Raw genomic sequence first — 23,886 nt, 5'->3', positions numbered from 1 at the left:
GGCCAAGCATCCTCTAGGTGGCCACTGAACATCCGTTTACTGGTGAGCTAATGTGAGAAGACGACAACCTGGCTAGGCCACTCTGACATACTCGGTTTAAGGTCTATCTGGGGGATTGATCTTTCATCGGCAGCGTCTGCCCACCACGAATTGCAGCTGCAAGCGGCCTTCTGTCTTGGATCAAGCGGCTCGCTATATAAACGTGCAAATAATATTTTCACACCGCTTAGTGTGTTGTGCGCTGGGCTTGGGACCCGCCATGTCAAACCACACTCCAACGAAAGGAAAAAAACATGGCTAATTTCTAGGGCACTGAAATAGTGACCCTGATTTTAATTTTTGCTTTGCATTTTTCGTTCATAATTTATTCACATAAAAAAAAAATTCAGTCAAATAAAACTTATTCTTTCTGAAACATCAATGTACAACAAAATAATAACAAAAAATTTACTTTTTCATTGGGTGAACATTTTTCAAGTGGACCACTCGAACATTCTTAGGTCTCCGTTTTTGTTGTGAATACATCATTTCGGCAGACTTGTTGTACAACAACAGCTTTGTTTGTTAGTATTGGCAACAACAATTTTTGTCCTTCAAAATCGCCTGGCACATCAGTACTTTTACAAACAAAGCTGTTGTTGTACTTTTTTGTAAAAATCTATAACTTCCGCCAGGTTTGTTTGATTTTAAAAATTCAAATGGCCATCGATAGGTTGAGCTAAGAACTTTAAGAAATTTTGGAAAGGGGCGTGACCCGCCACCTTTTTTGTTACTCTTTCCAAAATACTTTTCATGCCATAAGTCGAACAAAAATCTCCCAATTTGACCGAAATTCGGCATAAATATTTTTTTCATAGTTACAACTGTTTGCTCTGAAAATTATCGCAATCGCCTGAATGCCATTTCCGAAAGCCTTGTGCAGCCTTATAGTACTATTAAGCACACAAATAAAACAACAACAGCGTTTCAAGTGCACAGCTGGTTATGTAATGTTCATCCTAACATGAACTTAGACATCTTTCCTTGTTAAAATACATTAAAATACACATTTAAACGCCTAGTCGATTATAGAGAGGTTTAAGTTATTTGCACCAAATAGTTTTCAACCCATACATTTTTCTGGAGGCTTTTAAAAAACGAATATAGCAAATTCCTTCTATATGAATTTTCAATCTTAAGCTTCTAAAGTAGCTAATAGTTTCGTAGCCTAAAAAATAAATTACTTTAACGTAAAAGTTTCCTCAACAGACATTTAAGGACATCCTTTTACTACACTAATAATTGAAATAAATGCTAATTCGTTCACGACAAGAAAGCTTAACAGTAAAGGACAATAATAACAAAAACTAGTTAGCGATTTTCTCAAACCCCGCTAATGCAATAAACTGATATTCTCCAAATTGTTAGGTGAACGCCCAACAGTGCGTATGAGCAACATTTTCTACACAGCAAAAAAGAAGCTTTCGACATTAACTGCTTGTTATAGTCATAACATTTATGTATCTACATTAGGGTGACCCTTATTTTCCAAAGTTTTCCGATTCTCGATCTCACCCCTAGAAATATGCGAATAGCCTAAAAACTATGTGGCGCAAAGAGCTTGAAGTCCTGAAAAATTACGGATTTTTACAATTTCTTTAATTTGGTCAATCCTACTTCATTTGTTATTGGTGAAACGTAATTTATCGTGTTATTAGTAAGTTCTAGAGATATTTGACTTTCGAATAAATCTAAAACAACAAAAATTGATCAAATAATAATAAAGTTATAAAATAAATTATGCTTTAAACACGGTGTGATTACTTCAAGAATGTGTATATAATGAGTATACGTAAATGAGTTTGTTTCAAATTTTTTTATTATAAATTTTTTTGAAAACACGTTTTTAAAACATATACATATATCTTTTGAAACTTTGTCTGACACGTATATAATACGATATTATTTCCTAGGATCTAATTAGGGATGATTTAGTATGTGATTCAAATTGTTTTTTGTAATCAGAACTTATAAAAAATATTGTTTTACTTGTTCGTCATTTGTAAGTATTGTATTATATTTTTCCATAAGCTTAACTCCCCGTTCTGCTGTGTCATTAACTACTTTTATATTTATAATAGTATTCTTAGCTTTTTTATATGTTCCTGTATCCCCCAGTATAGTGGATCTACCTCCAGAAATTGAGATGATATCCCAAACCGACCAAAAAAATCAATTGTATTTCCTGTTACAGAATCGTGTAACCTCTTTAAATTTTCTGTTTCCTTGTCGCAGTTTTCTATGCTTTTGATTTTTTCCACTACCTTTTTCTTCATGGTACAAAAGATGTCATCATCGAAGAATGCCAATGCAATACATTCTTCAGACAGGTACCATAGGTGGTTACAAAACTTTTTTATTGCAATGTCAGGTATTTTTTTATTAACATTACTGTATTTATGAATTTCTTTAATAAAAGATAAGTCTTGAAGAGGATGCCTTAGACATCCACCGAGCATGAGTGGGCCTTGCTACACGAAACTTTATGCCATCACTTGCTCCTAGACATATAGACGTTAATTCCAATAATTCCCTATAGTCATCTCTTACTATTTTCTTTTTTAACTCTTTCTTAGAGAAATTTAGAATAATATTTTGGCTATCGCTTAAAATTAATTTCCATTCCTTATTTTGTAGCAAATCTCTAAAACTATTTTTGTCGATGTTTCTCCAATTTTCTTAAAATCGCCGTAATAACTGAACGTCCTTACTAGTATTTACTGCAAAATAACTCTCAGCAAAACTGCATAAATATGATGACAACAAGGTAGATACAAAAGTTTTCGCTCAATTTTTTTTTTTTTTTAATAACGTTGCAGCTGCTTTTATAACGCCAGTGTTAACCCATGTCGTATCAAAACAACAGGCCACAATATCATCTTTCAGATTCCATTCAAATAACAGTTTATACAACGTATCAACTATTTCCAAGCCTATTGCAGCATATAATTTTGAAGCTCCTATTAACTGTTCACCATTCCTGTAAGTAACAACAACTGGAAGTCGTTTCACCTTTTCACGACCAGTTATTTCTGGAGGTGGTTTTCCATCCCAATGCAAAGTGCCGCAATTTCTCTATTTTAAAAAACCTACTATTCAAAATTTGTTCATTCAAGAGCAGTATAGTTTTAATAAGAAAACGTCAAAGAAATTTTTTGTAGTTGTTTGCAATTTTAAAATATATATTTTCATTTCTTTTAACTTTTTTTTTTAATTTCTTTCGACATGCTTGTAGCAAGAACAAGTTGCAGTGCAGGCTTAAATTTGTTGTGGCATCACGCATTTCGAAGGTTAAGTTCGGGTGTAACCGAACATTACATACTCAGTTGAGAGCTATGGTGGCAACATAAGGGAAAATAACCATGTAGGAAAATGAACCGGGGGTAACCCTGGAATGTGTTTGTATGACATGTGTATCAAATGAAAGGCATTAAGGAGTATTTTAAGAGGGAGTGGGCCATAGTTCTATAGGTGGACGCCATTTAGGGATATCGCCATAAAGGTGGATCAGGGTTGACTCTAGAATTTGTTTGTACGATATGGGTATCAAATGAAAGGTACTAATGAGTATTTTAAAAGGGAGTGATCCTTACTTCCATAGGTGGACGCTATTTCATGATATCGCCATAAAGGGGACCAGGGGTGACTCTAGAATGCGTTTGTACTATATGGGTATCAAATGAAAGGTGTTAATGAGTATTTTAAGAGGGCGTGGGCCTTAGTTCTATATGTGGACGCCTTTTCGAGATATCGCCAAAAAGGTGGACCAGGGGTGACTCTAGAATTTGTTTGTACTATATGGGTATCAAATGAAAGGTGTTAGTGAGTATTTTAAAAGGGAGTGGGCCTTAGTTCTATATGTGGACGCCTTTCCGGAATATCGTTATAAAAGTGGATTAGAGTTGACTCTAGAATACGTTTGTACAATATGGGTATCAAACGAAAGGTGTTAATAAGTGTTTTAAAAGGGAGTGGGCCTTAGTTCTATGGGTGGACGCCTTTTCGGGATATCGCCATAAACGTGGACCAGGGGTGACTCTAGAATTCGTTTGTACGATATGGGTATCAAATGAAAGGTGCTAATGAGTATTTTAAAAAGGAGTGGGCCTTAGTTGTATATGTGAAGGCGTTTTCGAGATATCGACCAAAATGTGGACCAGGGTGATCCAGAACTTCATCTGTTGGGTACCGCTAATTTATTTATATATGTAATAGCACGAACAATATTCCTTCCAAGATTCCAAGGGCTTTTGATTTCGCCCTGCAAAACTTTTTCATTTTCTTCTACTTAATATGGTAGGTATCACACCCATTTTACCAAGTTGTTTTCTAAAGTTATATTTTGCGTCAATAGACCAATACAATTACCATGTTTCATCCCTTTTTTCGTATTTGGTATATAATTATGGGATTTTTTTCATTTTTCGTAATTTTCGATATCGAAAAATTGGGCGTGGTCATAGTCGGATTTCGGCCATTTTTTACACCAATACGAAGTGAGTTCAGGTAAGTACGTGAACTGAGAATAGTAAAGATATATCAAGTTTTGCTCAAGTTATCGTGTTAAAGGCCGAGCGGAAGGACAGACGGTCGACTGTGTATAAAAATTGGGCGCGGCTTCAACCGATTTCGCCCTTTTTCACAGAAAATAGTTACCGTCCTAAAATCTAAGCCTCTACCAAATTTCACAAGGATTGGTAAATTTTTGTTCGACTTATGGCATTAAAAGTATCCTAGATAAATTAAATTAAAAAGGGCGGAGCCACGCCCATTTTGAAATTTTCTTTTATTTTTGTATTTTGTTGCACCATATCATTACTGAAGTTGAATGTTGGCATAATTTACTTATATACTGTAAAGATATTAACTTTTCTTTTGAAATTTGAATTTAAAATTTTTTTTTTTTAAAGTGGGCGTGGTCGTTCTCCGATTTTGCTAATTTTTAGTAAGCAGACACATAGTAATAAGAGTAACGTTCCTGCCAAATTTCATCATGATATCTTCAACGACTGCCAAATAAGAGCTTGCAAAACTTCTAAATTACCTTCTTTTAAAAGTGGGCGGTTCCACGCCCATTGTCCAAAATTTTACTAGTTTTCTATTCTGCGTCACAAGTTCAACTCAAATACCAAGTTTCATCGCTCAATCCGTATTTGGTAATGAATTATCGCACTTTTTCGATTTTTCGAAATTTTCGATATCGCAAAAGTGGGCGTGGTTATTGTCCGATATCGTTCATTTTAAATAGCGATCTGAGATGAGTGCCCAGGAACCTACGTACCAAATTTCATCAAGATACCACAAAATTTACTCAAGTTATCGTGTTAACGGACAGACGGACGGACGGACGGACGGACGGACATGGCTAAATCGAATTTTTTTCGATACTGATGATTTTGATATGTGGAAGTCTATATCTATCTCGATTCCGTTATACCTGTACAACCAACCGTTATCCAATCAAAGTTAATATACTCTGTGAGCTCTGCTCAACTGAGTATAAATACATGTGTTTTCTTTTTTAAATAAATAAACTTCAAGTTTGGCTTCAAGGTATATATGTATTTGTGTATAAAAAAGTTTATTTGAGCGTTTTTTACCCGAATACCACGATTCACTGATAAACACATTTGCACAGACTTGATTTACTTTTCATATTTGTTTGTCGAAAGCAATATATATTTTGCCCTGTAACTCTGTTATTGATCGGCCGATTTTGAAGATTGTAGCCATTTTAGAAAAGCAACAAAATACAGATCTTATTACAGTATGGAAAAGCGGTAAATTTTCGTATGGTTTAGAAATATGGAAGCCTGAAACACGAAATTGTAAAAATTCGTAATTTTTCAGGATTTCAAGCCCTTTGCGCCACCTCTAAATCTTTTTGGATTGGCCTAAAACTTTGTATATATTCGTTTTTGAGCTATTCGCATATTTTTAGGGGGTGAGATCAAGAATCCATACACTTTTTTTTCCTCCATACAACGAAGGACCACCCTAATCTACATACATGCATACATACATTTAAAATTTACATTCAAATATGCTTTCTTATGCAGGCACATGCAAGAATTTTTGCAAAATGTGAATTTTGGAAAATTGTCATTTTGTGGTATTTTTTGGTAGAGCATAGATTATGGGTTTGGTGTGTGAATACAGAAATACGAATGCATACTACATTTATAGTGTGAAATACAACATGAACGTGTAACACTGTACAATTACCATTATAACGGCAACAACAGCTTTAAATAAAAGTGCATGAAGATGCTAAGATTATCGTGCTATTTAAGAATGCAACCAGCAAATATCTCCAAAATTGTAACCGAAATTTAACTGAAATAAAACCTTAATTTATGGTCACATCCAACTAACTAAATAAGTACATATGTGTGAACTTACGCATGTATGTGTGTTGTCTTCTTTTGTATGTACATATGTAACTGTACATATGATTTTGCTTTCTATTGCCGCAAAAACGACAATACATTTCTTGTTGCTTACATTTGTTGGAGTTATAGATTTTTGTTATCATATACTTATAAGCGATATATACATACACACACACACACACACACACACATGTAGTGTAGCACTCAATTTATAAAATTGTTGTAGCATGAAATGTATCTGCAGCAGTTTGTTCTACTTTTAGATAGGACCCGTTTTAGTAGTACACTAGTAATAAGGATTTCTCTATATGGGCAGATTGAAATATTATAAATCAATGGGGCTATACGACTGGTGATGGGTTACTCAATGTTATAAATAACAAGTAAGGGTGTCTATGTTCACGTGTATCCGAGCATTATATACTCAGCTTGAGTTTCCCCCTTGACGTTATGCATAACGACGCACGGTGGGGTACTTGATCAGTTTAGCTGGCCAAAAGTAGATTTTTCTAAATATTCCAATTTTTTTTTTTAAATATACTTTCTGGCGTTCCTAAATGTCCACTGAATAGTATACGTACCCCAAAATCCATCTGCAGCGTCAACGGAGCTAACCGCGCACATCTAAAGTTGTATAAAAATTGTATGCAGTACGATGTATTTTTGGATTAAAAAGCAATATACTCTTCTAACTTGAATACTTATTCACTTATATAGCCTTAATCAAATCTAGTTACATTTTTTTAGAACAGGTAAATGTATTTTTAAATCATATTGTGACGAATTTAGTGCAATTCCTCTTATACGCAACCTTCTACTAACGTTCGAATCACTAAACTGTTGAATAAATAACTCCACTATTCAATAATGCGAAATGGTCTTTATTCAAGTACTTCACAATAACACTACTACTTCTTGAGAGATAGCGTGCTTAAATCAAACTCATTCTCGTGCCTCAGCTGCCGCCGCTTTTTATACTTTTTATTTTCCCCGTTGGCATATTTCTAGGCGCTTCTATTTCTTGCTACCAGCTATAAAACTACCAGCTATAACATAACTGCAGATGAACGTTATAGCTTCTCATATGCGCGTGTATGTATGAGTGATACTTCCACAGATAATTGCCTACTTTTGGGAGCATCTCAGATAAGATATATGCATGTATTTGTGCGTCTCTCTCCGCTGCGTGTACGTACATATGTAGGTGTAGCCATAATGATTGGTTCGTTTATGTAGATACAAGTTCAATTGTTGTTGTGGCTTCATTTACTTAGCATCAGACTAGTGATGTGAGTATCACTCAGTGTCACTAACATTCGTCACAATAAAAATGAAAATAAATGTAAGGCGCGATAATCTCCGAAGAGATCTAAGGCCGAGCTTCTCTACCAATTTGCTTCGTGCTCCTCTTGATTTTCCCTACAAATTGGCCGGCCGGGACCTACATATTTTATGCCGACTCCGAACGGCATCTGCAAAGGCAGATGAGTTTTCACCGAGACCTTTTTATGGCAGAAATATACTCGGAGCCCTTACCAAACACTGCCGAGGGGCAACCCCGCTTAGAAAAATTGTCTTCTAATTAAAAAACCTTATTTCTAAAGTTTTTATGCTGCTTTTCCCGGGTGTGAACCTAGGGCATACGGTGTGGTAGGCGGAGCAGGCTACCATCACACCACGGTGGCCGCCAATTCGTCACAGTATGTTAGATTTTTTATACCGCATGTTTTAACTGAGATATTCTACTTGCAATAGTACTACTTTCGATATTATTTTTTAAAAATCTTGCAAACAAAAAGATATATCCTTTTTCATGGCATATCATGTCAATAATTTTTTGACAATACATAATCTTGTGTTTGTTTCAAAGTTTAATAACAAAACCTGCTGCACATACCCGCGATTTTTGAGTGGTGATCAATTTTGTAAGAGACTTATACCCCTATTTCCAAAAGGTGTCAACCTTGTGAAAACATCCTCAGTGGCAACACCTTGGTGAAAAGTCTTTAAATTTAATACTATATCGATGTACATATTGACTCAAATCGGCTACGCCGTTTCCGAGATGGTAGTGAATGTACAAAGAAATATAAAAAAGAAGGTGAGGTGGCAACCCTAAATGGCAACCCTACTTAAAAGTAGCAATAGAAATGCGGAGTAAAATACCTTTCGTTTGATACCCATATTGACATACATATCTAATGTAATGCCAAAAAATTACCCCCGGGTCCCTCCGAAACCGGGGGCTCGATCCATAGTAATTCTGCACGGAACACCGTGAATTTACTGTCAAATATTTCCTTTCATAACAGTGAAGTGAGACAACTACTTTTTTAACAGAAATAACTCCTGTTTTAGTTTTGGCCAGCTAGATTAATCAAATAACACACCGTGCGGCGTTTCCACGAGGTGCGGACACATGAACAGGATTAGCCTGGTCTCATTGAGCCACTTCAGGGTAGTGTGTTGCCTCAAAGTCCAATAAAAAAAGTCATTCCAGATAATTACTTTTTCAAATTTTGTTACAAGGGATGCATTTTTTTCCAGGCTCTCTAGAAATGTTGTGTAATGCTCGATCGGAATAGAGGCATGGCAGCGCCCCAAAAAAATATCTCCCAATTTCCTCTTTTAATAAAACTTGGTAAGTGAAATATCACGGATGCAAAATTATTTTTTACTAAAATATAGCTTGTTTTTCTAGTATACGACACTTTTAAAGATAATTTATATATAAAAGTGGGCGTGGACCTTAACTGATCCCGTCCATTTTTACTAGAAATATTTCCTGCCATAAGGAAAAGAGTGCACGCAATCTTAATACGATACTTGATTTTTCCTCGAGTTATGTCTCCCAAAACATAGAAAATTTCTTGGTCAAAGAAGGGGCGGTGCCACGTCCATTTTCTAAAACTTGAATTTTCTACTTTTTCTTGTTACAATTCCACTTGGGAAATAAAACAGTTTTGATTTAAAGCTCATTTTTGCAAAGATATAGCTTATTTTATTCATTCTCGACCCTTCTAAAAATATTTTATAAAAGTGGGCATGGTTTTGAACTGATTTTAATTTTTTCTTCGAAGCATTCTTTATAGTAAAGGCAACCTCTTTGTCGAATTTTGTTATCATAGGTTTAACGGTTTTTGATTTATGATTAATAATATCTATAAAATTGATTTTATCACAAGTAGACGGCGCCACGCCCATTTTAAAATTGTTTTCAAATTTTTATCAAAAGCCTCAATATCAGTCCAACCATCAAATTTGAACATTCTAAATGTATTATTTACTAAATAATAATGTTTGCAAAGCACGCTGAGTATAAAGATGGCGGTGTGTGTGTGTTTATAAGTGTCCAAGGTACCCAACCTTCACAAAGTTTTCTGGGTAGGTTTACGTGATCACCTGGTATTTTTCTGGCTATATAAAATTTTGGCAAAAAATAGCGACACCTACAGCAAATAAAAGCTTCAGCTTGTCGAAAATCCGAGCATTTCACCTGTATAGAATTTTGGAAAAGTGGGCGATGCCACGACCACGTATATGGGTATGTTTATGTGTCATTCATATCTATTTTGAGCCTCACAGATGATCGCACGACAACATGCCGATAGCTCGTCGGCAACAAAACTGTAAAACTACAATAACAAATCGATCACTTTCGCCGATATTTGTCCATGAAAAAAGGATAGCTTTTCGATATCAAAACCATAAATTCTTGATAACAAATACATAAATAGTCGATATAAATCAATAACCCGTCAATTAGAAATATGGTTAAAAATTTGAAAGTTCGTTCAAGCCTCGCCTATAGAAAGAAATAAGAAATTGTTATCGATAACACGTCGAAAACTCGTCGGCAATGGCTGATATCGATAGCAAGCTGTCGACACTTCGACACCACACGGTCTGCTTTCATTTTCACGTTCTGTTTGTGTTTCTTATCTCTCCTTTACTCTCGGCAGGATGACCTAGAAATTTTTCTAAGCGGGGTCGCCCCTCAGCAGTGTTTGGCAAGCACTTCGAATGTATTTCTACCATGAGAAACTCTCAGTGAAAACTCATCTGCCTTGCAGATGCCGTTCGGATTCGGCATAAAATATGTAGGTCCAGTCCCGCCAATTTGTAGGAAAAACTAAAAAGGAGCACAACGCAAATTGGAAGAGAAGCTCGACCTAAAATCTCTTCGGAGGTTATTTCGCCTTACGTTTATTTATTTATGTACGTGTATCAAAATATACACATTAATCTGGATCGAAAACGCTAGTTTCCAACAAATTACTTTAAACCGTTGTCTGATATTTTCTACACATTTTTTTGAAAATGTGAGGATGTCTTTTATCCTCAGTTACGTGAGTTATTCCAATGAACCACGTAAATCAAACTTATCATTTGAGGGACAAAAAGGGGATTTAGAGGTACCGTCCAATATAAATATCCAAGTATTAAACTCGTTTCGAAATAGCTTAGGCTTGAAACGGGCTTTAGAGCTTTACTCTAATAGGCCTTTTTTCTCAAGAAATTATACACTGAAAGAAAAAGACTGGTAGAGTCAACCGAAATGCGGGGCAACTCAACCGAAATTTCTGTTAATTTTTATCCATCGCAACAAGATGTTGAATCAACGGCGGACAAATCGTTGATTCGTAATTGACCGTTTTAGTAGTCAAATGAACAAAAAAGTTATTGCGACAGCTTTGTACGAAAGTACTGGGTGCGAACCCAGGGTATACGGTGTGGCAGGCGAAGCACGGTACCATCACACCACGGTGGCACTTACTAACCGAACGTCAATTGGGCTACATCAAATATGCTGGCACATAATAAACATTATGCGCTTTATTATTTTGTTTTATTAAACGCACATTCACCAAATTTTATACTTTATAATTTATTTAATTTATAGTTTTCAACTTCGCTTTGCAAATAGAAATGAAAATAGTAGTCACAAAACTGATTCTCAATTCTTTCAGTTGCAGCTCAGCTCATTCTCAATTTCTTCTCTCGCATGTAGTTGCCACACTTGATTGTTTCGAACAAAACTTGCAGTATAAATGTTTGACATAACATTTTAAATGGAGAACTTGTAAGTTATAGAAAAATAAGAAATCAAATCGCAGGAAGGTAATTCACGACTGGAGTAACTTTACATGTAATTCGGCAGGTTTAATTTTCGTAACACTCTAAGTTGAAACGATTCCAAAACAACTCAAACTATTATTTTGTTGGAAACATCAACACGAAAAAGGATGTTTTTTATTATCTTATTAAATTCGTTCGCGTTAGTGAAAATTCGTAAAACCTTGAACAAAATGTTACTAACTTTGGAAAAATCCTGTTCGTTCAAACAAAACTGTTGCAACAAGAGGGCGCAATTTTGCAATTCGCTTGGATGAGAAGTTGCAAAATTGTAGCCCATAGATAGGTGTCCCCGTATCTCATAATTTTTGCACAGTAAATTCAAAATGGGTTTTTTCGTTTTGTATTGATAACTAGTTTTTTTTGTGTGTTTTTTCGATTTGATGGTTTTCTTATTTTGGTGTTTTTTTTTAACAAGTGGCATTGTAATAAGTACAAAGTAGAGAGCGCACTGAGCGTAAAATTCTCTTTGAAATTTGCTCATGTATTGACAATTGATCGCCATTGAAATGACCTGTAAGATCAGTTGTGTTAACAGAAAAATCAGTTAGATTGACCAGGAATCTGTCAATTTTACAGAATTTTGTTAACTTAAGAGCGACAATTTCTCTTCTGTTGAAATGACTAAACTAATTTGTTCGTTTGACAAAGAACTCGGTCGAATTAACCATAATTCGATAAATTTCACCGAATCTCCGTTAAGTCAAGAACAAGAGAACCGATTTGTTGTTTTTACTAGCACCATTTCTTTCAGGGTACGTAAAATCCGAGTCTGTTAAAAACAACGTGGAAAATATATAACGTTATACAATCCAACCAATCCTAATATTCATGCTAACAATTTTATCCAAGTGCGTTTATTGTACTTTTGTAACGCTATTAGCTGCTTAACCTTTCGTGCGTTACTACTTCCCACATTTCTGAACTTTCCGCATTACTTTTTTTTCTCATCTTTTTCATATAAACGTTTTTGTGGATATACATATTTGTACTCGAGCAGGGGCTAAGGGTGCAGCTAAAATACAGAAATAATAAGAGTAAGTAGGCAGAATAAGGAGGAAAGGCAATAGCAAGTGATAAGGTGGATAAGGCGGCGGGCGTAGCAAGAAGAGATAAGTTGTTAGAAAAAGTGGTATCCTTAAACTAATTATGTGAAATGTTTATCGTTTCGAATGCAACTATTTGTATATATATTTACATTTATGTATGTCGACTTTATATGTGCTCACCTACATTTCCTTAGTTATGTTATATCTGTGGTAGATAAATGCCGCTCGGCTGGGAGGGGAATATGTACACAACAATGCAAACTATGAAATGTATCTGCAAAATAAGGTAATCTACTCTAACGATTTATGCTGAACGTGCACTTAAAAAAAAATCTATAATATCTGACATCAATATTTTAGCGAGAAAATAGTGAAAATAGAAAGGGTTTGTGTTGTTGGTTAAAAAGCTCACTTTATTTGAGTCACCGATGAGTTAGTTTCATGATTTTTACGATAGCAAGGTCGCGGCGAAGTTTGAGGTAGTGTGCTGCCCTGACATGATAAACGCCCCAATGTTCCTTAATTTCTTATTTTTTAAATGGCGCTAAACCGCTTAAACGGTTATGACCGTCCAACAAGGCGTGCAACTCGCTTCTTCGATGGGTTCACTGGCACCAATTATTCACAGCAAGGAAACTTAATTGTTTTTCATCTGGTCTTTCCAGCCGAATGGGGGCCTCCGTCTTTCTCTGTGTCCCCAATGTCACATATGAGGTATTATGGATGCAGCTTCGGTTACGATTTCGGGCATACAATTTAGCTCCAACAGACAACGTTAGTTAAATCAGAACCACATTCACATTCTTATCTGGATCCAGAATAGATTGGTATTGAAAGCAGACTTTTTCGATATCGAAAAATTGGAAAAATTTAAAATTTTAAATCAGAACCACATTCACATTCTTATCTGGATCCAGAATAGATTGGTATTGAAAGCAGAGTTTTTCAATATCGAAAAATTGGAAAAATTTAAAATTTTAAATTTAAAGAAAATTTAAATTCATTGGCAATATAATAAGTGAGATGATTTTATAGTCCAATATATGCAGATCGTCCACATTTAGGAGAAAATTTTAAACTTTTGGGCGCCGTAAATCAAAGGTCGTTGATATAATACTGCAGTTTGATAAAAGCGTGGTCCTTGATATTATGTTGAGCAGAATCGTTTCCAAACCACGTCCACCTTTTCAAAAATAATTTGTCTGTTTCATAATAAGCCGTTGAATAGCCGATTACAAACATATCGATAAGTAACTTGTGTAACAGCGATCAGAAACCGATGAGATAGACGAAAACTGTTTGACAACAAATCGATAACTTTTCTTGAAATAATCGATAACTGTTCGATAATAAAACGAAATTTGTTCGATAGCAAATCGATAGTTTTTTGATACCAATTCGATAGCTTTTCAATAACAAGACGATAATTTTCGACAAGAAAGCGATAACACGCCGATAACAAATTCCCATCAAATCAATAACCTTTCAAAAATACATCGATAAATTTTTGAAAATATCACTCTCTTTTTTGTTCCACAAATTTTCGATAGCATACAGGTATTTATCTAAAAAAAAATAGGTTACGTATTGTAAGGAATGTTAGCAGCACTGAGCGATGCTATCGTCTCTAAGCCGATGCTAAGCAGTGACGTGAATTCACATCCATAGATCAATCATTATGTACCTACATAAACGAAACAATAATTGGGTCTACACATATGTACCATGTACGTATACGAGCAGCGGAGAGTCAATGCACAAACACATGCATATATCTGAGATACTCCTATTAGTATGCAATGAGAAAAACTATAAAATTGTGCAATTGTAGTTACAGCTGAGAAGTTTGAAAGCTGCTGGACTAGTAGATTCTGGAAGCGCCTAGAAGATGTGAAGGTTGAAATCAAAGAGTATAAAAGGCGGCAATTGTAGAGGCGCTGGAATTCAGTTTGATTTGAGTTGTCAAGCCGTTACGACTAAGACGATATCTAGCGAGCAATAGCAGTATTATTTTGAAAGTCAATTTCATTTAAGCTATCAGTTTGGTTATTAAGCCAGCTAGTTGAAAAGTATAAGTGTTATTGTGAAGTACTTTAATAAAGGCCGTTTTCCATTATTCAATATTGGAGTTATTTATTCAACAGTTTAGTGATACGAACTTAGCAAAAGGGCAAATAAGAGGACGGATTTGCAAGTAAATTCGTTACAGTATTAATAGCCTTTTTTATCGGTTGCAAATTTATAGCACTTCGATAGCAATTCTATTATGTTTCTATACTTCATCGATAGTACACATACATACATTTAAGAAACCAATACTCGTCGAAAAGAAGTTGACAACACGCCCATAACCTATCCATCAGAAATCGATAACTTATCGATTACAGTTCATCAACACTTTTATAACCAATTAATAACACACCGTTCGGTTTCAGTTTTGATTTTTAATTTTTCCTTTAACATGCCCTCCTTTTTTTCCTTTCCTTTCCTTTCCTTTCCTTTCCTTTCATTTCCTTTCCTTTCCTTTTATTTCCTTTCTTTTCCTTTTATTTCCTTTCCTTATTGTTCCTTTTCTTCCCTTTCCTTTCCTTTCCTTTCCTTTCCTTTCCTTTCCTTTCCTTTCCTTTCCTTTCCTCTCCTTTCCTTGACTTGCCTCAATTTGCAGTCTGATTTCGCTAATAGCAACTACATTTTTTTTTTATAATTCTTATAGCAAAAATGTTCAGTGTAACAACAAAAATTATAGTTAGTCGCTGTGGGAACTTAGCGGCTTGCAGTGGAATATACCTAGAAAAAACTGAAAAGATGGTCGTAAAAGAATGACATTAAGGTAATTTAAATGAAAAAATGCATTCAGCTAAAGTTTTTGCAAATAGTTTTAATTTGTATCTAAAGCTCCGCTGAAGAATGCCACTTCCCAATAGAATCTAGATATAAAAAGGAGTAAAATACTCGTACATACAAAAGTTCAAGAGACGCAATAAGAAGGGTAAAGGGAAACATTGGTTTATTACAAGAATATTAGATACACACTGGCATGGATGCATTTGGCGCTTAAGCAGAACGACATGAAGGACAGATAATAAGCGTAGTGGGGTAAGATATGCCTGAGTATTTACTCTGCCCACGCAGAGTGTGCTACAAGTATAGAACATCTGCAGTGTGCAGATGGAAGATAATTTTAAAATAACGTACTGAATCGCATTTTCAATTTACTTATCTGCGAGCAATTTCAATGAATGAAAGTGACTTTGAGCGAAGCAACGCACGAATGAAATGCCAACGTGTCTTACAAATTTGATTAAATGTCCTTCGCTCCGTCTCCGTAACTGTGCCGCTGTGGCTGTATAAAATCACGCGTAAGTAGACACATACATTTATAGTATGTGCGTGTGTGACAGTATGCGTGTGACTCATTACACTGCTGTATGTCAACTGTCAACACCTCATTTGCAATTAAAGGATGAAAAATAAATATAATTTATAGTGAGCGCCTTCGTAAAGCTTTTTCACCGATATTCTCCACACACTCTCAAACTTAATGCTTATGCTAACATATACATATATAGTGTGTATATACATATATAAGTTTACATAGATAGTACGTGCGTGCTATGAGCTATGGATGGTGGTTCGCTGCCTCAATGGAGTTAATGTCGTTGCACGCAGTACAAACAACTAACAGCACTTGGGCCATCATCAATAATCAATAAAGATGCCAACGAAGAAGGGAAATTCAAGAAGGAGTTAAATATATGTATGTTAATTAGAGTGACCGAAAAAACGAATTACATTTCAAAATGTGTCAACGTACTCTGAGTGAAGAAAGACGTGGCTACCAAAGACTCGTTAATGTTGATGTGTTAACACAGGTGCAGGTCAACAAAACTTATATTTTTAAGTTAATTATAGCTCGCAAAATAAGCCACAAAAAGGTTTCGGAAACATATAATTTCCGATTTTTTGCGAAGAGCTTCGTCGGTTTGTTATTGGTAACAGCATTTAGCAACGAGCTATTTTTTTATTAGCGAATAATTAACGCCAGCGAATTATTATCGTTCAGTTATTGCTCAGTCATCAGCTTCTTATTGGTTTCTTATCGGTCTGTTAAGGGACGGGTTACAGATACAGAAGTCATCGACTATACATATGTATATTGAAGTTTCATATTTCATATCACCGGTATGTGTCATTTAAAGCCGTTGAGTCGTCGAGAACAAATCGATAACACTCCGATAAGAAATCGACAACTTTTCGATATCAAATAGATTACCTTTGTTTTTAAACAAATCGAAATCATTTCGATAAATTGTCGAAAACTTTTCGACACAAAAGTATAACTTTCTGACACTTATCGACATTTTTTCAATAAATAGTCATAACTTTACGATGGTAAATCTATAATTTTCCACAACATAGCGAAATTTTTTATTAAAATTCTACAACTTTTCGATAACAATTCCATTTTTGTTAACAACCATCACTTATTGATATGTTATCGATGAATTTTTGGTAATAAATCGATAATTTTTTAATAACAAACCGGTAACTCGTCGTTAAAAAATCAATAACTCATTCATAACATTTGCAATCTATAACAATTTGTAAAACTTCTATAACAAGTCTATAACTCGTCTATGCCTCATCGGTATTGCACCTATTACAAACCGATAACTTGCATCACTTGTATAATAAATCAATAGCTAGTCGATAGTAAGCCGTTACTCACTCAGGTATACACACCATCGATTGTTTATTAGTAGTGCATATGAACCTTCGCTGTTATCCCCCTTGGTCCATTGCAAGTTTGCTGCTCAATGTATTCTTCAATTTTCCCCAAAAGATCACCCAATGGTCACATAGGATGGGCCGCCTCGTGATTTCAATATCACTTCTTTCAGAAAATATTTCCAAAATATGGCGTAATACCTATTTTACATCTCCGAAAGTTCCTTCTGCACAGATCAGAGCAGTCCATTCCCTATTTTTTATAGCATAGGCTTCCGCATGCAACACAGACCAAGCTTGAGGTAATACCTTACCTGCAGATATTTAGAATATAGACTAAGCCTTAATAATTTTTCCATGTTTACGTCATTTGTGTAGCTGGAGATGTTTCGCTCTAGCAGGAAACAGTGTCTGACTTTCAATAGCTGGCATGTGATGAAGTCCTTGATGAGCATCATTTTAAAACGCATTCAGTGTTTTATTGATAAACAGGGAGAGATGCATTGGTCCGTAATATTGGGCTTCACGCATCCGAGGTCCTTTAGATCGCGTGTCAAACTGTAAGCAGGGATTGGAATTATGACATCGATTTCCGCAAAACAAGTGTGGCTTATTCGTCTAGTTTAATTCGGCTATACCGAAAAGTGAGTATCCATCACGATCGATTCTTAGTTGTTTCAGGAACCATTGAGGTTTCTAATGAATATCCATTTTCCTTTAACTCTGTTGCAAAATGTCAATTCTGTTAACTCTTTTGAGACTTACAAATGTCCGAACCTAATGGCATTGTTACGGTGCCGCTGCAGAGCTCTCTGGAACAATTTGGACAAGTTGCGTTTTATTCTCAGGTCTTGGTTTATCGTCCAAATCATTTCTCAGGTCTTCCCTAAGTCAAATCTTGTAAATTCCCTACCGAAGTCTTTCAAGAGCCCTTAAGCTGGATTGGTAGTGGCATATGCCCTGATCAACAGACTGCTGTACTACAGAACTGACTGTGGAATGCAGATGCTGGTAACCTATGCTGAAAATCTGGCGAACTACTTCAGGCAACGAATCTCGGACTCGTTTAAGAACATTTTTGCAGGGATACTTGTTTACGGTGGCTAAACCCTTATAAATCAGAGCTAATTCTATTAACACGGATAAGTATGAGAACAATTGGGATTCATCAGGTAGTTTATGTTACCCGATCACTGCAGCTTATTCCAACGATAAGTCACCAGTTTTAAAGATGCGGATACAGTGCTAACCAGCCCGTGTTGCTTTAGGGTGCTTAACATCCCTACGGATACACAGGTGGCTATTAAAGCACCTTCGGGAGTACTCAGTAAGTGTCTAAACCCGCTCGATATTTCTTGCAGCTATATTTCTATAAAGATTCGCTCGCTGACAAGGCACGGTGACATCCCCGACAGTTGTAATTCAGGATCCGTTGCCCGAACAGGAACATGCCAACCAAAATTGGACGCCCATTATGGTTTGCATTGCCACTGATCACTTGTAGTCTAGCACTTAAAAGATGGGCCTTTAGTCATAAGTGAGCGCTGGTTATCAATGGAATGGACAAACCAGTAGCTATTGTAATATCATATGGGCATTAAAAGTGTTCTAGTGAGCTGCTTCTACCTAGTTTGGTGCAACGGTTCCACAACCTACCGTTAGCCTAACCAAGACCACTATTTTATTGTAGCCTAACATAGATCAATACGGTATTTTACGAAGACTAGACACCGATTTGTTGTGTCTTGTTTTTCTGAATATCCCTTCCATAGATTCTTTTTTGAAGTCCAGCTCTTGCTTCTGTCCAAATTTATGAATTCCAAATTTATTATTACAAAAGAGGCAGATGATTTCGATCTCGTTTCTTTAGAACTTGAAAATGTTCACCTAATACGATTTATACCTTTTAGTCAAATTTAGCCCCGTATCCACAAATTGAAAGAAATCATACCTAAGAAAAATGGCGACTAAAATCAACAGACCCGTTGGTTGGTTTTTTTGCCGCCTGGATACTAAAGATCCAAGCCCTAGTAACACAAGGGGTATCATTTTAATGCACATTTCTTCTGGAACCAATTGCTGTTGATTTAGTATGGCTGCGCTTCTTCCTCAGGTTCCCAAAGTACATAACTGCCCATAGTTAGAAACGTAGTGTGTGCTAGAGCTGGGCATTCACACAGGTAATGTTTGACTGTTTCTTTGCTGCCCTCCTTGCCGCAGCTCTTGCAAATGCTATTAAAAGGAGCACCCATGCTGACAGCATGCAGGCCTATCAGCCAGTGGCCGTTGACTGTGGGCCTATTTCGTAGGTCATCCGTTCTCATTCTATCGTAATTCGGTCAGGTTTGCTGGGTTATCTTGCAGGTCTCCGAGAAGTACCAGTTGGAGATTGCTATCACATTTAATCTGTTTGTTTCTTTCACTTGATGTAAGTTAACGATGCATCTCGACTGCCTCAACGGCATCGATTAGTGAACACTGCCCTTGCAAGTTCGTCTGCCTTATAATTACCCTCGATGTTGCTATGACCAGGTGCTCATATAAAAGTTATCTTTTGAAATAAGCTGCAGCTTGAAGCGACCTCTTTCAACTGCTGACCGTCTTTTTAAACGAAGTGATGGGAATTAAGCGCAATAAGCGTTGCTTGGCTATCTGAGTAAATGCGAACCTCGGGACCTCACCATAGAGTTCTCCGACAGGAGCGCCAGGAAGCCAGACATATTAAACTATTTTTAAAGAAATAGCCTTCTTATTTCCGCCTACTTAAATTCACATTTTTTTTTAAAGCTGTGAGGGTCTAAATAAGTACAAACTTCTCATTTTACTGGTTACTCTAATGTGTGTACGTGTGTGCATATATTAGCAGAGATGAAGACGGAAGTAGAAGTGAGTAAAATTAAATTTTCGCCTGACAATATTCCACTCAAAGGATAATATAAAATTCCTTTTTTTTTTGGCAATATGAAGTGCTGCTCCTGCTCCTGCTCAGTACGCTGCCGCAGCGTTTTCATGCTCGTACCTCGAGTACATGTATTTACCAAAGATACTTTGAAGAGTAAAGATGTTGCATGCGCGAACTTCAGTGGAAAGCAACGGAGCTTCACAAAATTCTAGTAGGTCACTTTCACCATACCACAAACTTTAACACAATTTTTAACATAATTTAAGCACACAAAACACTGATTTGAGTTCTAGAGAGTAAAAATTAAAATTTCGAATAGATTAGCTGAATAAAAAATGTACAAATAATTTTTTTTTTTTTGGGTTTTAGATTTGTGATGGTCGGGGCAGTTCTCCCATACAACCAGGGTAGTAAAAAACGTGTATGTATAGCTCAACTTAAACTGAATTCCAGCGCCTCTACATTTGCTGCCTTTTATACTCTCTGATTTCAACGTTCGCATCTTCTAGGCGCTTCCAGAATCTACTAGTTGCCATCAGCTCTCAAACTTCTCAGCTGTAACTACAATTGCACGATTTTGTAGCTTCTCTCATTGCATACTTTCAGGAGTATTTCAGATAAATGCATGTGTTTGTGCATTGATTCTCCGCTGCTCGTATACGTACATGGTACATATGTGTAGACGCAATTATTGTTTCGTTTATGTAGATACATAATGATTGATCTATGGATGTGCATGATATCACTGTTTAGCATCGGCTTAGAGATAGCAGCACCCCTTAGTTTTGCTAATATTCGTAACAATAGTATCCCAGTTAGCTTTGATTGATGTTGATTTCTCAATGTTGCAGTGTAATAGGGCTTCAAACGAGTTGTTTGATTGTGAAACGATTGCCCTTGAGGCAGTATAGCGATATTTGTGTTTGTAGTTTTTGGAACGATTACAATATAAAAAGGGCTAAGTATAAGCCCACTTTCGGTTTGTGCATTGAGCGAAAAAAACGGAAAAGATTGAAACAAATAAAAGAACAAAAAACAAAAAATAAAAAACAAAAAAGATGCCAATTTGCGTTGACCTCTTCTGCTGTATGACTAAAACGAAATTGTTAAACAAAGATAAAAAATTGTTGAAAACGAAAATTTGTAACCAGTGTTAAAGTGATACATATAGATATGTATATGAAGTTTTTTTTTTTTTTTTGTTTTTTTTTTTTTTTTTGTATATATCACATATAAGTTTATGTGTCAGTCTTTGATATAAAATATATGTTAGTTATATTGTGGAATGCAATTATTTTGCTACGTAATTTAACATTTTTTTCCAACTTTGCTTCACTCATGAAGTTACAAAGATCTTTTTTTTTTAGGATTTTAGTGCAATCTTTGTATGTTTTTGCTGCATTGTATTTAGTTCTTATTGTGTCATATTCCCTGCAAGCGAAGATCATGTGGGTATAGTTGTCAAGCAAATGACAGACATCACAGAGGTTTGTATCGACTATTTTAACTTTATTTAAGTATACTTTATCATAGGTGTGACCTGTTATTAATCTGTTAATTGTCTTAATTTATTTTGCTTCGAGTGTTGAGTTGTGATACGAGGGTTTTTTTTTGGTATTTCTGGAACGAATTGATTTGAGAAGAACAATAGCCACTCCGCCACAACCGTCACTTCTTTTCTTTTCAATAATACTAAAATTTGATGTATTTTTATTTTTGTTTGTGTCCTCATGTGAAAAAACTTCACTGAGACACGCTGTTTCAAATTCTTTCGAGTTTAAAAAAAGTCAAAGTTGTCTTTGTACTCGTGTTCCAATGGTACATGAAACCGGACACGGACAGAGATCCAACATGCAAACGCAACAACAATGCGATCCATATGGTTCACATGCCATATCATTCGCATGCCAAACCTCCATCCGCATCCGGCCCATGCACCACTGGAACACGAGGAAAGACTTAATATTATATTGTAACACTCTCAAAATGGTTTGATTTCTCCTCATCCTCCATCATACCTTCCGATTCTGTCTCTTCTAAAATTGCAAATGTTTGTTTAAGTCTGTCAGCAAAATGCACAAAGGCATTTACACCTGCAGTGAAGTCTACCTGACGGAAGGCATCCCTAGGAAATTTCGTCATTTCAGTTGTAATTTTTTCAATTTCGGATACTAAATATAGGTTGGGCTGATTAAACGCCACACCGTTATTTTGTAATTTTTTCGGTCTAGCTCCCCCACTGTACGTCGGTTTTTCTTAATTTAGTACTTTTGCACTTTGACGTCTTACAACCTTAGAGTAAGACATTGGTGTTGAAATTTTGTTTATCTCAATTTGATTGTCTTTTGAGTGGTTTTTATGTGTATTAAGGTCAGGGAAATGGTCCCCACTGAGAAGTTCAAATCTATTTTGGGATTCTAGCTTAATTTCCTTAAGTACCTCTTTCCTCGTTTGTTTTTTTAATATCATTAATTTGTTGCTGTGATTTTCTTTTTCCCATGCTGAGCAAATTTTTCTGGCAAATGCAATATGCGACGTGTCCCCACACATAATGCATTCAGATTCACAGTTGTTTATGCACACCTCTTTTTTCCCACACTTAAGACATCTTTTCTTGGATCTACATGCCATCTGTGTGTAACCCAACCTTCCACATTTATAGCATTGTCTTACCATGGGATAGAAATAGTGAACTTCAAGAATTGAATAGTGTAGAATTACTTCTGCTGGGATTTTATCTCCAGAAAATCCAATTTTACTGACCAGGTCGAAACCCTGGTATCACTATCCTTACTTTCCTTTTTGGTGAATCTTTGAACTGACGTTATGGGAGTTTTAGAAATCAAACTTTCTTTGATTTCGTCATCCGTATTTTCTGGTGGAATGCCCTTAATAACCCCGTAAGACTCGATATAAGTCTTTGGAACAAAAGTTCGGATATTTTTATCTTTTAGAATTTTATTTATTATGCATCTATTTGCATAGTTCCATTTTCAAGAATAACTCTATATAGAGTTAAACCAATTGATTTCATAGTCGAGATTCCCTCGATGTTAAACTTTTCAATTTTTCTCCGTAGATAGAGGCCATTTTGAACATTTTTATTTTGCACGTTTTCGGAATTTGATATATCGAAAAGAACACTAGCTTTACCCTTATGGCTTGCTGGGTAAAATACCGTTTCCCTTGTTTCACCATTTGTATTAATAAAAACTCCTGTCCTAACTGGATTTTCGCTAACTGTATTCCTTGTATTTTTTGTTATACTAGTAGAAGGAATATTGGCGGTTTTTTCATTACTTTGGGTGAGTGAAATTTTAACATTTTGGGTTTGCCTAGTACAATTTTCTGATTCCAAGTCCTTTTTGTTGGCGGCTCTTTAGGCACTCCACCAGTTTCTTCGTTATTTGACGCCATTGCGTCACCTACACAGCTGTTTGCTGTATTTGGTCAGCACAAAAAAGTATAAAAAACTGTATTTTTTAACAATGCACCTTAAAAAATAAATAAATAAATATAACAATGCAGCTTACCTTGGAAATAAAGCCAGCTTACCACACTCTATATTTAGATTACACACTTTCTGTTAATTGAAAACAACTTTATTGCAGAATTTTTTTTGTTAAAATGAAATTGCAGA

The sequence above is a fragment of the Eurosta solidaginis genome, chromosome 1 (genome assembly GCF_040869045.1).
Source record: "Eurosta solidaginis isolate ZX-2024a chromosome 1, ASM4086904v1, whole genome shotgun sequence".
Lineage (NCBI taxonomy): Eukaryota > Metazoa > Arthropoda > Insecta > Diptera > Tephritidae > Eurosta > Eurosta solidaginis.
Note: the sequence above shows the minus strand (reverse complement) of the source record.